Below are 16626 nucleotides of genomic sequence, written 5' to 3'. Positions count from 1 at the left end.
TCATTATTTTATGTAGAAATAAATTTTGTCAATAATTAATATGCATTTAAAATACTGTGAAAGTATGAACTCTCTAATACTGTATGAATTCTAAGAAGGCAGGAAAAATAACTGTTAATCACCTGTTGGATTAATGTTTATTCTAACCAGGAATTTATATGTAGAATTGTCAGAATGATGAGAGGGTGGAGTTGTAGATTTTATATGCTGTAATAATTTGGGTCCCCTCATAAAACTCATGTGTTAGCATTAAGAAGAATATCCTTTTAAAATGGAGCTTACCCATTTTATTGTTCTTTCCATTCTTTGTTTCCCTAAGTGGGTCTCAAGTATAAGTTCTTCCTTCCTTCAGGTAAAGAGGAGTTTGGAAAGTTCGTTTAGTGTAATAATTAAGAGTGTGAGCTCCAGAGACAGACTCCATAGATTCTAGTCCCAGTTCCAGTGTCTACTGGCTGATGGACTTGGGAAAATTATGTAATGTGTGTGTGTCACAGTTTCCTAATCCACAAAAGGGTAATGAAAGTGGTACCAACCTCTATAAATGTGGGAATTACATGAGTTACTATAAAAAGCAATTAGGACAATGTATACATATGTAGTTAGCATTAATATCAGTTAGCATTATTAGTCAAAAGCTAATGACTCTTTGACTAATAATAATACCTCAACATCTTTGACTTGAGATCGTGGAATAATATGCTTTTAAGGCCTATTATGAAAGACTAAAGTGAGAACAGTGCAGCTCACCCTCGTTGATTGCTTTCTCTGTGTCAGGCCCTTTTCTAGGTACTTCACATGTACTCTTTTAGTCTGTGTCAAGAAATAAAGAATAAAAAGGAATTAATAGGCATAGAAAAACCGTCTTAGATAAACGTGATGAAGAAGATTTTCCCTAAACCTAAGAGATCCCCTAAGCTGGCATGAGAGACTGTGGGTCTTGGTAGGAGGATGGCCTCGGGTCCAGCTTCTCAGCAGCACAGCCCCAAGAGACACTGCTAATTGGTGTTTCTGGGTCCATGAGATCACAGGCCAGTCTTTTGTAAAAGATTCCTGATGGAAAGATTTCCATCGTGGAAAGCTCAAAGGACCCTCCAAGTAGGGTCACTGTTCCAACTCTTCTTGTCCTGCAGATTGGACAGCTGTCACTAGAGGGCGCACTGCCCACATTTGCGCACAAGGACTAGGTGGGCTCTTCTGTACGTGGACATCTCTGGAAGATTTCATTTAGAAATCTAGGGCAGTCCTTCCACCAGGAGAGGTACCTGCCCGGTACAGAGACTGCCCTATTCCATGTGTACATCCTTCCTCTTCTTACAACACTCCAGCACATCTGAGACCAGAAAAGGTGCTGTGGCCCTGATCACTCAGAGGGGTAGGCTGTGCTATTGTGGGACTGCTGTGAAGCCACTTAAAACCCCGTGCTGGGACAGCAATTAATGAGCCCCACATTGCATTACTATTTGGTGCATATTTGTGTTTATTTCGGAGAATTTTTTCCAAAACATACTGTGTCCTATAGCAGGAGAGAAGAGGTAGATTCTTTACAGATTTCCCTATATCCTTATGACCCTAGGCAAGTCATGTTACTTGCTTTCTTCATCTTGAAGAATCAAGGGGTTGGTTTATAAGATGATGTTAAAAATTTCTGACAGTTATGAATACGTTGTGCCTTAGAAGTCAATTTGATGATTTTGAATGCTTATAGAAGATCAAGGTTAAATTGGAAGTAAGGTGGTAATATAGGGCTGTGATTTGCAGATTGACAAGGATGAGGACTGATAATAGGAGAGCAGCTTTTGGGGACGGGGACAACAAGCTGGTCAAGGAAGGAAAACTATAGTCTGGAGAACAGAAACAAGATGGCCAAGTGCTGGAGAATGTGATTAAGGTTCTTACTTTCTGGTGACATCAGGCAGGGGTTTCGAAATCTTTCTGCCTTGGGTAGATTTGGTGGGTGATTTTTGTTTGTTTGTGGACCAAACAGTAATTTACAGCTTCTTTCTGATTTCCTTGGGTTCTTTGATTTCCTTAACCCTGAGAACTTCAAGAATAGAAAGCTATGCATTGAGTACCTGGACAAAAGGAAAAAGATAGGAAGGGTTGGCAGAAATAGTTTCTTAGCTTTCTGGTCCTCAGCATCTGGGTCCAAGATATAGTCATTCACAAATCCAGGCCCACTTTCTTTAGGGAGGAGTGTGGCATGGAATGAAGAGATATTCATCACTGCTTGTGGACCATGGTGATAGCTGTGTGCGTGGGACATATAACTGTGACCTTGAAGAAAACCAAGGAGTAGAAATAGGTCTCAGGGGATAGATATCATGCCAGCAGTAGCAACTGGGTCTCTCCCAGCTTCTGCGCATCAGAATTAAACCATCTTCTCACTGGTTTCTCTTCGTGAAAGCATCAACAGTGTGCATTTATCTCTCACTGATTTATTTCTTCCTCAGACTCATAAAATGGAGAATGCATCTAATTACTTTCTCTTACATAGGGATACATTTTTAAAAATAAATTTACAAAGTACTTTTTTGGGGTCATTGGTTTCAGCATATTAGTGTATATATCTTTTGATATACTATACTCACTTTTTAGTTTTTTTTGCATTGTCATAGTACTTTTAAAAATAAAAACAGGAGATAAAAATATTTGTAGAGGGATGTTTCCTTGATGAGGCTGAGATATGTTTTTCATTTTCTTACTCTTAAGTAGTTAGGTCCAAACAACTCAACAACTTAATAGCCATTTGAAAAAATAATACACGTGAATTAAATTTTTTAAAAAAATTCTTAAAAACCCACAGTTACTAATGGGATATGTTTATCTGTTTGGCAATTCCCAGTTTCTCAAACTTTGGAATCAGATTAAATTACCTTCACGTCCTGCTGCATGTTGATTTTTATGAAATACTTGCTTTTTATCATAGCAGCTACCCAAAACTTAGGTTTGCAAAGATATGACCCTCATCAAAAGCAATATAGTATGACCTCGTGTCAAAAGTATGAACTATCTCAAGCTAGGATTTGTGCTATGTCTGAAAGATATCAAATATTATAATGCTTTCCTCAAAATTTTAAAACACCTGAGATCACTGTGGTGTCCCAGGGTGCCTTGGTGTGCAATTTGGGAACCATGACTCTAAGGTTAGATGGTGGAACTTAAAAAGTGGAATTTAAAGCAATCCCACTGTAGTAGAGAGTTAGTTGAACAGGTAACAACTTCTCCATTGCCTGTCACTTGCCAGATGGTGGAAAGTTGAAAAATTACAGTTTGAGCAACCGGGAAGGCAGGTGTGATACTAGCAGGGAGAAAGGAAGATGGCTCTCTTGGGAAGGATCTGAGAAAAAAAAAATCAGCTCATTTTGACTCAAGGAACACAGTGAAGGTCTTAGAAAAGATAATTTTAAACTGCATCTTAAAAAATTAATATTTTAATAGATTTAGGTGACCAGATCTCTGATTTATCTGATATTGTCTTCAAGGTGGGGTTACAAGGTCTAGCTCTAACATTGTATCTGTGGGAAGGTACAATCTGTGTTAAGTTGGTACTTTTGCATACTGGTTTTCTGTAAGGCACTATGGTTAAAATATGGATCATCTGTCTAGTATTATTGTTTTTTCAATATACTAATGCTGAGTTATGTCTATAATATAGTCCAGAATGTATAGAGAATGTCCTTCAGGTGAATGCTTCTAGGCATTAGAATATAATAATGCAGACTTATTTTTAAGCATCTGTAAAGTCTCCAAGCGTATTAATGCATGCACATTTTCCATTAAAGTCCTAATGACACGTTATACACTTAAGTTTCTGCCCCCCCCCCATTAAAAACAAAACAAACCCTCTTCCTTTTCTATCTTTTAGACAAGGTGGGAAAAAGAAAACACCAGAAAATATGGAGGCCAAAATATCACAAAATATATCAGATATGGTTTAAAGACTGTTAGCTAAATGGTCATATTAATATTGAACACCAAAATTAGGCAGACTTAACCATTCACTTCAAGTCAGCATTAGAGTGAGGCAGTCTTCTCCCTGCAGGGATAGGCCCTGCACAATTTATGCCATGGGGGAGTAGAGGAAAATGTGTGCTTTCTTCAGATAAAGTCTGTCTACCAAAGAAGGATGGGGTAAGCATACTATTATGCTCCCTAAATTTAGTGGTCTCTAAGAGGTGTATGAGTCTGGGCCAGCAAATGATCGAGGATTACACTGATTAGCACCCTTCACAGATGGGAAATGTTGGGAGTCGGGAAGAAATAGTCCAAGTCACATCTGAGAGTTGGTGGGAAGGGCTCAGGGAATCCCTCTTTTGGGCTGAGATCATCGTGTCACTTTAGAGACTTCTAACCCATGACTCAACGTCTTTAAGGGTTAAGTGTGGGAATGCTTGCTTTAACACTTTCAGACTCTTACGGAAAGCAGTTGTGTATCTAATCTTTTGTTTATGGTGTGAGTGAGGACCTCCTCAATTTAAACCAGAAAAAGAACAAGCTCTAGTTACAAATAACAGATGACAAGAAATGGGAATGCCCTGTGCTTATAAACATGGCGACCATGAGATTTCACATTAATGAGTGTAAGGGCATAGTATCTGGCGTCAGTCTTTCCCTTTCCCATAGAAAGGATGGCCGGCTCGGCGTTGATGGGAATGCTCACTAAGAGCGCGGGATTATGCGCATAGCACGGGCTCCAGCGCCTGGACGCAGGCTCACTAGACTCCTCGCTGCGCGGCCACCACGGAGGGCGTGCCATTCATTGCGCATGCTCACTCGGGTCGCGCGTCCCACGGCTCAGGTGGGGTTGCCCACGCCTAACCTCTCGGTTCAACCCTTTACTTAGGACTCTGTTTAACTTAGCTGGGTCTCTTTTCAAAATCGAAGCAACCCAGCTGGGGAGAACGATGATTTCACATCATGAAAACAATTTGTAAGGGCTTTTGGTGTAAAACAGTTCGAGAAGCTCTCGAACCCTGGACACTGGGAACATTTGGGTTTCAAGTGAAGAATTCAGGGCAAGTTACAAGAGGAGTCTGTCCATGCCTGGAGTAGGAACCCAAGGTGAGAAACAGAATTTGTCACTACCTGCTAAGACTTAACTGGGAAAGCAATAGCAGTCCAGATACTTGTCTTTCTTTACATCGCGTTTTAATTGAATGTCTTTAAAAATATAGAGAGGCTAAGAATACTATTTAAAATAAATTTTAGTAGACTTGATATTGAGGTTTTTATTAATTTTTTTTTTCTCGTTTAGGTGAAAAGGATTATTGAGTAGCAGAAGTGTCCCTTCTTCTGTCTTCCCATTTTTCTTAATGTTCATTTCAGCACACTTACAAAACAGTACTAAATATACAAAATCTGGGGCCCAAACCATGTATCCTTTCTCTTTCTGATCATAGCATATCCAAATAATAGACAAAGTATCTAAGAAAAAGCCATGTATCTTTAGTGCAGTTTTCTGCCTCAAATGCATATAATGAAAATATACGTATAGTGGGAATGAGGGTTTATAGAAACTGAAATGCCAGATGTGTAGCCATGATTATTTTTCCAGATAAATCTAGAGAAAATTAATCGATTTCATTAAAGCAATGAGGACACTTTTAAAAGGGATTTATTTAATTAAATATTTTGTTTTAAAAGTCTTATTTAAGGTAATGGAGGTAAGGGCTAGTAGGTTAGTACCTGGGAGAGTCCATTTGTTTGGGTGCAAACTGTCAGAGTGCAGAGTTGCTACAAGCACAAAGAACTGGAGTTTTTGCCACCTAGATTTGAATATGGCAGCGGTTAATTCTGGAATGTGGAGGGCACTGCCTGACGCAGAGCCTCCGGACCTATGGCGAGGGGCCTGGAGAGTTGCTGGGAGGAACAGAGGCTGCCTCCAGCACAGCTGAAAGAACTTCTCCTCCACACTGGTCAGTGACACACAAAATCAAGCATGAAAACAGGAAAAAGTGGTTTTGAAGCTGAGGCGGTCCAAGCCACCCACGATCACTTTGAAAAACTTTTAGCATTCACCTCAGGAAATGACCCTTCACATTTCTTGTTCACATGCTGGCTGGCGGCCCAGAAGTGGGGGATCAAGGAAGATGATTATAAAATTCAGAACTTGCTTAAGTCCTGAGTTGTTTGCAGGTTTACTATTAAATTCGCTCAGTGTCGTGGTGGGGGTGGTGATGGGGAGGAGTGTGAAGGCGAGTTGTCATGATGGTGATGTTTTTTAGTTTTGAAGAGAGTGCTTAGAAGGTATTGGAGAAAGCCTTTAATTAAAGCGTTTATTTTGACGAGCCAAAACGCATTATAAATACAATTCTTCAACTTTGATGTATTTATGACACAGTTTGGGGTAAGATTGATGGAAATGTTAAATCTGTGGATGTTGGGTGCTCGGGTGGATAGCTGAGTCAGAGAAGATTAACTCGGGATATATTCTTTCCACCATCCAGTCCAACTAATATAGTTCGCGGGTGTGGAAGTCCTATCTTAGAGAAGTTCAATTTCTAAAAATCTCAGCACAACTTTATAGAACCCTCAAGACTAGCACCTGAGTTATTTGTCTTGGCATTTGGTGCTGCCTTTGCTCTAAAAGGCCTGAAACAATGGCATTGTTACGCTGTCTTGCAGGCTAAGACTCGGGATCTGCACCAGAGGCCACAGAAGTTCATCTTTTGCTGAATTTAAATGACTGTAATTGCAAAGTTTCCAAGTCCCTGTGGATCCAAAAGTAGTGCTTTAAGTCATAGGATTTCTTTGGATAAATTTTTTAGAGGTTTGGTAGAAACCACTTTCCGCCAAGTTAAGTGGGACATTTTTAATCATTGGATCAAATGGGCCCCCTGGAATAGATACCTTATTGAACGAGTTAGCATTTCTGCCAAACCTGTTTAGTTTACCCTGAGCCCTAACTGCCTTTGGCTGAAAGTGATAACTAAAAGCCCTTCTGTGAGCTTGTGATTGGCCCGTTGAGGGATCCACTTGTGCAAATTCCTGCATCTGCCACTAACTGGGTCTGAAATCATGGCTCTGGATTTGGCAGGATAGCCCTGATAACTCAGACGTGTGTGTGGGTTCGGGACATACGTTCTGTGCAGATGGGAAGCTCTCTCACTCTCGGCTCATGCAATGGACTCGTGAATCCTTTCCTTCGAGGTATCTGACCAAATGCCCGAACTCTCGGTTTCCTTTAATTGACATTCCAGCCTGTCTGCATGAACTTCGGACACTTCCTACTGAACTTTCAGACTTTGATTTGCCTGTGAATTGCAAGGCTGCATGTATTGGTGACTAGGTTAAGAAGAGGGAACTTGGGCTGGCATTGAAAGAGATGTGGAAGGTTATATGAAAGTCACCTCATGACTTCTTGCAGTGAAGGCTTGAAAGAGAGAGTTAGCCGAGGGAAAATGGAGGAGGATAAGGAAGAGGGGGAGGAGTGAGGTAGGGAAGGGGTGGGAGGAGAAGAGGGGAGGAGAATGAGTATCAGTAATTGTTGCATTAACTAGAGCACTGTTCACTGAGTATGTCCAGTTCTCCTTGCCTGTGAAAATGGATAATTACTCTTCAATGTTTCTGATGTTAATCTTGGCCTTCTGGCTTGCTTGGCTAGTATACATGGGTGGGTGTGGTATATGCTGTTTACAGGCAGAAGCGTAAAGAATGTGGTTCTTCACGTTTCCTTCCGTCTGCTGTAATCTAGAAGTGTGCGCTCAGGGGAAGCCCTGTCAGCTTGATGCCTGAGTGACAGTCATGAGCAGAGTCCCTGTGCCAACCTGCAGTGGACATGTCATGTGAGCCAGGAAATAAGCTTTTGCTAAGGCATTGAGATATTGTTTCCAGAGCATAATCTAACTTATCCCATCTAATACAGAAATTAGGACCTAGGAAGAGGAAGCTGGTATAACAAAACTATACAATAGGTGGCTTTGGCCTGACGGCTGAGCAGCACAGAAACTTGTCAGAGGCTAGAAAGGCCTTGATGCATGTTATACAGTGACAAGACATTTGGTAAAAGTGTTGCTTGCAGTAAATATTAAAACTATTTGATAAGATACTGTGTTGACAGAGATGGGGAAACAGCACTCTCCTCCTTTAATTATGAGAATGTAAATGGGTATAACCTTCTCAGAGACCATTTTCCATATCTTTCAAAATCACACGTGCGTATACCTCTGGCTTGGCAATACCTTCTTTCTAATCTCTCCCAAGGATACATTCACATATGCACAGAGTATTATGTCCCGAGATATTTACTGAAGCAGTGATTGCAATAGCACAAGACTGGAGACAAATGCCCATCGACGAGGAACCAATTCTATCAAGTATGTCTATCCATAGAATTAAGTATGTGCCTTAAAATAATGAGGCATGTAATTCTAAGGCACACTATCTCAGATTTAAGTTTAAGTTAAAAAAAAGAAGATATACCAATGGTAAAATGTGCTCACATTTGTGTTTTAAAAAGAGGAGTCCTAAATATGCATGTCACTTGTATCTCTGGATGGCCGCATAAGAGGTTCATGGCAGTGGCCGTCCTTGTGGGCACATCCCATGAAGGGGTATTATGCGACAGGAGTAGAAAGGAGACTTAACTTTTCACTGTGTTTCTTTATACTATTATCTGAATGTTTTACCATGAATATGGATGACCAACTAAAAAAACAATTAAAAGATAAATAATACAGTAAGAAAAAAGTTTCTCTCCTTTCTGCCACTCACAGCCATGATGTGTCAAAATGATTTTTTATCTTCCTGTTACATGGCCATGTAGAGCTGTTCTTGGCTGGCTCATGAGTACATATTATTAAATTGAAAAGGAAAAGAACTGAAATGTTATTTCAGCGACCCTGGAATCCTGTACGAGGACAATTTTTACTGTATTGGGAAGATTTGCCTTTTACCAGGATCTGCCCTATAATGAACAGTACCACCACAATCTAGAGAGAAACCAGAATGCGCTGTTATAATCAAGTTTGGGGACATGATTTTAAGTTTCCATGTATCATTTTGCCAGAGATTTTTTTTTTTTTTTTTGAGAACAAACCCGAACTCTGCATTTCTCTTGAAGGTCACACACTAGTATGAAGCTGGGGGAAGCTATCCATAGAGAACAGAGTGTGACGCACTTCACTGCTTTTAAGGAAAATCAGCACAAGAAATATTACTTTTTTTTAAAAAAGGGGATGGCCATTATTTGTATCGTTCTGTTTGAACGTATATTCTAGGCTCCCATCTGCATCTCTGAGATACGGTATTCCGGAATCACCCAAGCGAAGGGATCTCAGAGACCATCTCTTTTGCTGCTCTCATTTTATAGATGAAAAAACTGTAGCCCAGAGGAATTGAACACATTTTCCAAGGTCACACAGCCAGAAGTTTTCCCATTGTCAGCATCGGAACACTTAATGTTAGCATGGCCCCGTCTTTACAAATGCTGTGTCCCTGACCACTTCCGACCACCCTTCCCAGAGGCTCAAGAAATCCTGCAGGTGGGCTCCTATGTATGTTCTCTTTCCCACCTATGCTTAGGTCTTTCCAGAAACACTACCTGTTGGTACACATTTGCTGGTAAAACCAGATAGCAAGATGGGCGCGAAGAACTGAGATTGCTCATTGTTCTCCATTTTAAAATTTATCTTGAGCTCCCCCCCTTTTTTTTCTTTTCACGATTACCATAGGAGTATTGATTTTAATTAGTCCTGTCTATTAAGATTCCCCTTAGGTTCAGAAGCCAGCCTGGTAATTAACTGTTCAGCTATCCTCTTGCTGGCACTATTGTTAGGTGAGTTACTGCCGCCCCCGGTCGCAAACTGGGATCGATGCTCTTCTATGGATCTGCCCTCAAGAGTTCAGACGCCGATGGAGTTCCTGTCTCGGGTGGTTTTCCCTGTCTTGTTGCAGACATGGGAGTAGGAAGAGGTGGCTCTCAGACTGTGTGACCCTTTTCCTATTCATTAAGGCAGATACGCCTGTATCAGGGTCTCCAAATGGTGTGTATGTCGTTGGCAGGTATTATGGTGATATCCAGATGTTTTGAAGCTTGCCTGATATCAGAAGCTCCTCATGGCATAATATCAAACTGCACCCCTTTGTATTTTGTGAATAGACTTGGTGCTTCTGTTGGGTGGAGTAGGGCTGGAAGCAAAAGTTCATAGTCCGTTTTCTCTTCTGCTTTCACTCCATCATGAGTTCTGGGAAAGGTAAAGAATGCTTCTTGGTAATTTGTCAGTTGTGTGAGATCTGATCGCCCAGAAAATGTGTGTGGTGTTTAGAGTTTTAGAATACACATTTTGAGGCTCAAGTCCCAAAGCTCATTTTCTGCACTCATGCAGATTTTACTGACCAATTTGTATTTGGGTTTGTAGTTACGATGGAGTAGGTGTTTGGGATAATGATGGTAATTCTGGACTTTGTTTATAGACAATCAATTAATAATTGGGTGAGAGCCATGACAACAGTCCTTTCAGATTAAATCAAAATCCCTGCCGTTTTCTGGGGCCTCTTATTGAGTGCAACCCATTATTTTTAATGAAACAGCTAAACGGTTTAATGTGATCTTTGTGATGTTTGGAAACTCTGGATTTACTAAGGAGACTACAAAATTCGCTGTGTTCACCTGAACAAATAGTGAAGTGGAAAATGTCCAGGTCCATCTGTTCCTGAGGTGCCAAATGCCTTTCCTTTCCAATGGCCCTTCCCTCCTTCAGGGTCCCATCTGCCTCCTAGACTCTCTCTCGGGTACCTTGAAACCTTTGCAGTCAGAGTTTATTTCCTGATGCTGGTAGCCAAGGCTGTCACTCAAAGCTGAGGCTTTACTTCCCTTGTGACTTTTTATTCTTGCTTGATCAATCTGGGAGAGTTTGAACTGAATGGAAGTTGAACTCCCATCTTGAGGACCAAAGCCAGAATAACTGGGTCAGGGAACTCAGAGTAATCATTTTAAAACAATTATGTAACCAGAGGAGTGTCTTCTCTCATCTGCTCCTGATAATATTTTAAACAACTGTCTTATGGCAGGCTGAAATGAGATGCTTTGTGTCCTTTGTCTTACGTTTAACAGAATATCACCGGACAAGAAAAGTAGAGCAATGCATTAAAACATGCATTGTTAGTGCAGTTAAGCAATTTACTCATTTGATTATTATTTATTGAGTGCATAGTATTTACATACCGACATCGTGAGGTACGTAAAAGAAACTAGGTTTCCTGCCCTCAAGGAGACTGTATCTAGGAGCGATTTACTCTGATCAAAGACATAGAGCTGTCTGTGAAGCCCATGAGTCGAAGTGGACCAATGGGGAGCCTGGGAGCGGCTGTCACGCAAATGACCCAGAGGAAAGAGTATTCATGCACTCGGCTCAGAAAAGACTTGGGTCACATGTAACTGCGTGTAGGAACATGACTCACAGCTGGATTTTAAGGGCAATTATGCAACTATGACAATACTAAGCAAGATCTGATTTCCCCTTAGACTTGAGTCCTACAAAACAGGAATGTGTTATCTATCTCCTTTCACAGCAATGCTTAATGATGTGTCTGTGCGACAACAGAACAATCCTTTAAGGGGGAAAGTGAGTGACAGTCATTGACGAAATTTGCTGGGAATTAATTTTCTGCAGTTCCCTAGTGAGCACATGCATTTTATATTTCAAGATCATTGTTGTAGATGAAAGGAATGTAGGAAAAATGGGGCTATATTCGATTCATGTTAAACATAATACTTTACACTTCCAGGGGAAAAAATGTTCATATTTGCTCCGAAGAAGGTTATATAGAAACTAAAGTTGCCAGTAATGAAACATTAAATGTTTGAGTACTAACCCACCTTGAGATGGTTTAATAGTGTTACATTCTGAGGCCTGATTGCTTCAGGTGGGTGATGTATGGTTATTTCCAATGTTCCTCTTCTCGAAGATGGTGCTCCTGGGAAGAATAAACAGGACTAGGAAATAAATTTTTTTTTAAAGCAGTTTCTTTTAAGTTACAGTTTATCCTCTGAAAGTATTGCTTTAGAGGAATAAATAGGGTGCAAAATAGGATCCACATGCATGTTTGGTATTAGCAAATGACCCCATAATAGTCTGGTAGATTAAAGCATGCCTCTGGAATTGGCTTTGAATCGCGGCTTTGACATTCATTAGCTGTGTGATTCTGGCCAAGTTAGTTAACCTCTCTGTGCCTTAAAAGGTCTATCTCATACGGGTTTTGTGAGAATTAAGTGAGTTCATAGTCACTGAAGTGGTCGATCTGGTACGTGTTTAGCATATGCTGGAAATGGTCCTGAGCATTCCTGTCTTCGAGCGAGTGCTCAGAAAGTGCTGTGTGGTCGAACCTGAAACTAAGGTAGCATCATACGTCAACTATACTCAGATAAAATAAAAATAGTTTAGCAAGCGCTGTGGTTGTGATTGTCATTCGCACCGAGCCTAGCTATTTGCTGTTATGTCATGCCAGGGGCCGCCAAGCTTCACTTCTGTCAGTGGCTGCTCGGCTTCGGAACCCCAGAAACATGTGTAGTGGCCGTGGAAGTGGTGATGATTCCATACATGAAGGCCTAGGCTGATTCCCGGGACCTCTGCATGTTTCCCAAATGCTACATGTGAGATAAATTTCCCTTTGTTTCCTTGGTATATAATGTATTCCCTATTTCCAGAAAGGATTCAAAGTGTTGATTAGGGGCCTCAGTCCTCCAGCTGCGTTGGCATTTCCTGGTGGGCCATTTCACAGTTGCGTACAGAGACCTCATTGTTCTCTGCCACCAAATGTGACACAGTTCTTTTCTTGTTGGAGGCAAATCTGTGGCGGGTTTGCTGAGTGGGGCATTTCTTCTGAAAAATCTCATGTGGGGTGTAAGGGATCCTCTTTGGCTCTGCGTAGACTGTAGTTGCACTGACATTGGAGCGTTCAGAGACCAAAGCTACCTCCCATCCCACCAGGCCTGTCAGTGTTTCCTTAGTACTCGCTCTGTGCAAGGGAGAAAATACTCGTATACTTTCAGAAGATCTATTTCCAAATCAGAAAGCATCACATGTCAGATTTTCCCCATGCCAGACACCAGAATAGATCCAATGGAAAGTTCCGGAGTATTGTGTGGAAAAACACAACACAACGAAATATAAAATAGTGACTTTCTCTCAGCCTCACCTGGTAGAAAATATCCCAGTGTATCACAGTGCCAAGACTAGGGCAGCCCGAGAAAGGGGAAAGAAACAGGCTGCCCGCGCCCCGTTATTCTTAGAGTCTGTATGGAGACAGGCCACAGGGCTGCCCTCCATCCTTTGCCCCTTGGTTTGTGGTTTCTGTCAGCTTTACACCTGCTGGCAGACCCTGCCCACCATTTTGCCCTCTGTCTCCACCCCAGTTCTTGAGGAATCCTGTGGTTTTGGATTCCTTCTCTGGTCAACCTAAACCTTCTTAGGCTCTGTCCCTCTGCTGTCTCATTCTCAGAGAGCAAAGAAATAGATAGTGTTAATCACGTTAGCTGCCTCGAGGTCACCTTAATTCCAAGGTAGGCATGTATGTGCCTCTGTGCATGTGTAGGAGTTGGGAGAGGTAAGGGTCGATATAGACTTAGGGAAGAATGTGAGTAACTCTTAGGCTATTTCTAATCAGTCTAGGCACCTTACCTATTAGTGTTGTTGTTCCTCTGAGTAAGCTGGGACCGTGAATATTGAGTGGATCTATTCCTTTCTTTCTATGTACCTATCCATCCAGCCAGCCAGCCATCATAGAACACAGTTTCTCTGTTACTCGAGTGATGGACCAATTTGATTATTTTCAGGAAGAAATATTTAAAGAGAGGCAGATGAAGTCCAAGTATGCCAGCCTGATTGGGTTAAAACAAATCACTACCAGAATATGGTAACAGGAAGGAGAGGGAGAGCTAGATCTTTATTTTACTGATTTATTTTTAAAGCTTTATAAATGATAGCATCATGTATCAGTTATCTTGACAAAGAAAAATAAACCCACCCCGGCAGCATGTGGGGACACGCTCTTGGTCTGTGTCTCAGTGCTGACCCTACTTTACCCTCCTTAGAAGCCATGAAGCCAGGGCTCCTGGTTGTGCTTTCCCCCATTTTTTTCTCCTGATCAAGGGGAGATTTTTCTCATCATCAGACCCACCCAGGGGCAGCTTCTGTAACTACTGTGAGGCCCAATGTCAAGGACCGTCTAGTTTCCATTGCTCTGGCAAGGAGTTCAAGAGACCTGCCACATTATGTAAATTAAAAGCAGAACTGTTCTAGGGAATCCAGGGCACAGAGAGCAGGCAATGTTATACTGGATTACCCCCGGCCGCCACAGTGGAGGTGAGGAGAAAGGGTACCTGTCAGGTGTCTTTTCAGCATGGAGTCCTCTCCTGATAATGGAAGGCCACCATCCGTGTGGCATTATTTACAGGGATTGATAATCTCTCTGCTGCCTCATTCATGTTGCTCTGACAGTTGGCTTGTGATATGGATATGATTTTATACCTGTGCATTACCTTTTGTTGTTTACAGCAGCTAGATCTGTTCATTTAATTGCATACTGTGTTTAGTCATACAGTTAAGTGGAGAGGGACAGAATGCGAAAAATGAAACAACAAAGATACATGGGAGCAGGATTTAGGGAGAAATAATGGGAAGAGGACTGGACTAGGAGTCCCAAGGTTTGGATCTGAGTCCAAGTTCCCATGTCTCGGGGCTGGTGCAAGGATATCTGAGGCTCTGTCCATGCTTGTTCATTCTCTGTGGTCCCCATGTGCCTTCTGTCTTCTCTCATCCAGCTACACGTTGACCCTCTTCTTTTGATTCCTTATAATTTTTCTAGGTCAGGGAGCAGGGGTCACCTCTTTCTTTCCTCCTCTCTTCCTCTTCCCTTCCCTTCCCTCCCTCCCTCCCTTCCTTCCTGTTCTCGTTATCTTTTATCAAGCTGCCCAAACAGGGGAAGGGGAAGTGAACTAGCATTTATTGAAGGTCTCCGTTTGCCAGGAACTTGACCTGTATCATATCACTGAATCCTTGAAACAATGCTGGTTGTTTTCATATTTTTATTATTTCAAGGAGAAGGAAATGGAATCTAAGCGATGTTGAGTACCTTGGCCAAGGTCACATGGTTGATGTTGGCAAATCTACATCTAGCTAAGTCCAGAACTCTTTGATCTTCTCAATGCAGAGCACTGCCTCCCCTTGAGACTGTCTTGCCTCTTGGGGTTTCCATTGCTTTAAGAGTGGGTCATGTTCCAGTTTTGATGAGTAGAATCTTGGTGTCTCATCCAGGGCTCTTCTGTCTTCACTCTTCCTAATTCCACACTAAGGTAGACAGTTCTGATTTTTTTCAGCCTCACCAAAGTATTTACTTTGGGGTCCCCTTCATCTATGGAGATCAGAATTCTTAACCTTTCACATGTCATAGAGGTAGAGAATCTGATGAGTTATCCGTATGAATTTTCACGTGTGTGTGTGCGCACACACACATACACTCCAGTTTTGCATAATAATTATGGGGATTCAGAAAACCCCAGACGCCTAACTGTTAAAGGTTGTTGGATCAGGAAGATTACTTTTCACCGATCAGGGGCTGGGAAAATGTCCAGTTTTTCTCTGTCCTGGGTAGGAGAGTAATTCTTTTCCAGCACCCTGCAACGGCATGGTGTCATCCCAGGTGAGATTTTTTTCCAGATTGGTGTTTGCACATGCTCTGCACGTTTGCTGGCTTCCTTGGACTGGCGAGCTCAGTGGGGCCATACACGGAAGATGATCAATATGTCTGGGGTCTCTATCTGGGCCTCCTTTCTCCCCCTGAATTATTGACATAATTTCTGCTTTCTCTGCTTCTCAGGGTGAAGGTAAACTGGGATAAAATATACGAGCACTTTGAAAGTAAAGCTCCATGTCAGTGTGTCACTGAAGAAAACACTCTGGGCTTGGCCATTTCTTGCATAGTCTTCTATTCCAGCGATCCTGCTGGAATCATCTTGATTCAAAACAGCTGTAGCTGACATTTCTCAAACTTTCTGAAGGAAGGGAATATTTGGTATTCCACCTGAGGCCTAGCTAAGGACCAGCACTGCTGGTGTACTTCCCAGCTGCTCAAGCCCTTCATTTGAAATGCACTCTGAGGCTTAAATTGGACAGACCCTTGCATTTTGCATTTTTTTTTTTTCCCTTCCTGAGAGCTACCCAGCGCTGCTGGCAAATTTATAGCTGGCTGGTTTGGTTAATTAGGAAAAAAGTCTGATGCATGGAGATTATGTAAGCCACAAGCACTGTAAAGTAAGCATCTTTTGGGGTTCATAGTCAACCCAGGGAGACGTGACACCTGTCCTTCAAAATGCCCGACACGGTGATTTTGTGTTATGGATTTGAAGTTGGGGGATGTGTTGCGGTGGTCTCCCTGCTGTTAGATTAGGCAGAGACACGATGCTACTGAAGCCTTAACACGACCTTATCACAGGAGTGGCTCCAGAGTCTTCCATAGGCCGAGCAATTCTGATTCATTGTCTCGTCATGATGCAGAAACCACTTGCAACTGTAATGTGGTCTTTGCTGCCTGTTGGAGCCCTTTCTAGGACTAATCATTTGACTTTGCACTCATGAGAGTAAACCCAGCAGGGGCAGATATTTTCCTTTTTAATTTTCATTCCTGTTA

The sequence above is a fragment of the Ailuropoda melanoleuca genome, chromosome 3 (assembly GCF_002007445.2).
Source record: "Ailuropoda melanoleuca isolate Jingjing chromosome 3, ASM200744v2, whole genome shotgun sequence".
In the NCBI taxonomy this organism is placed as follows: domain Eukaryota; kingdom Metazoa; phylum Chordata; class Mammalia; order Carnivora; family Ursidae; genus Ailuropoda; species Ailuropoda melanoleuca.
Note: the sequence above shows the minus strand (reverse complement) of the source record.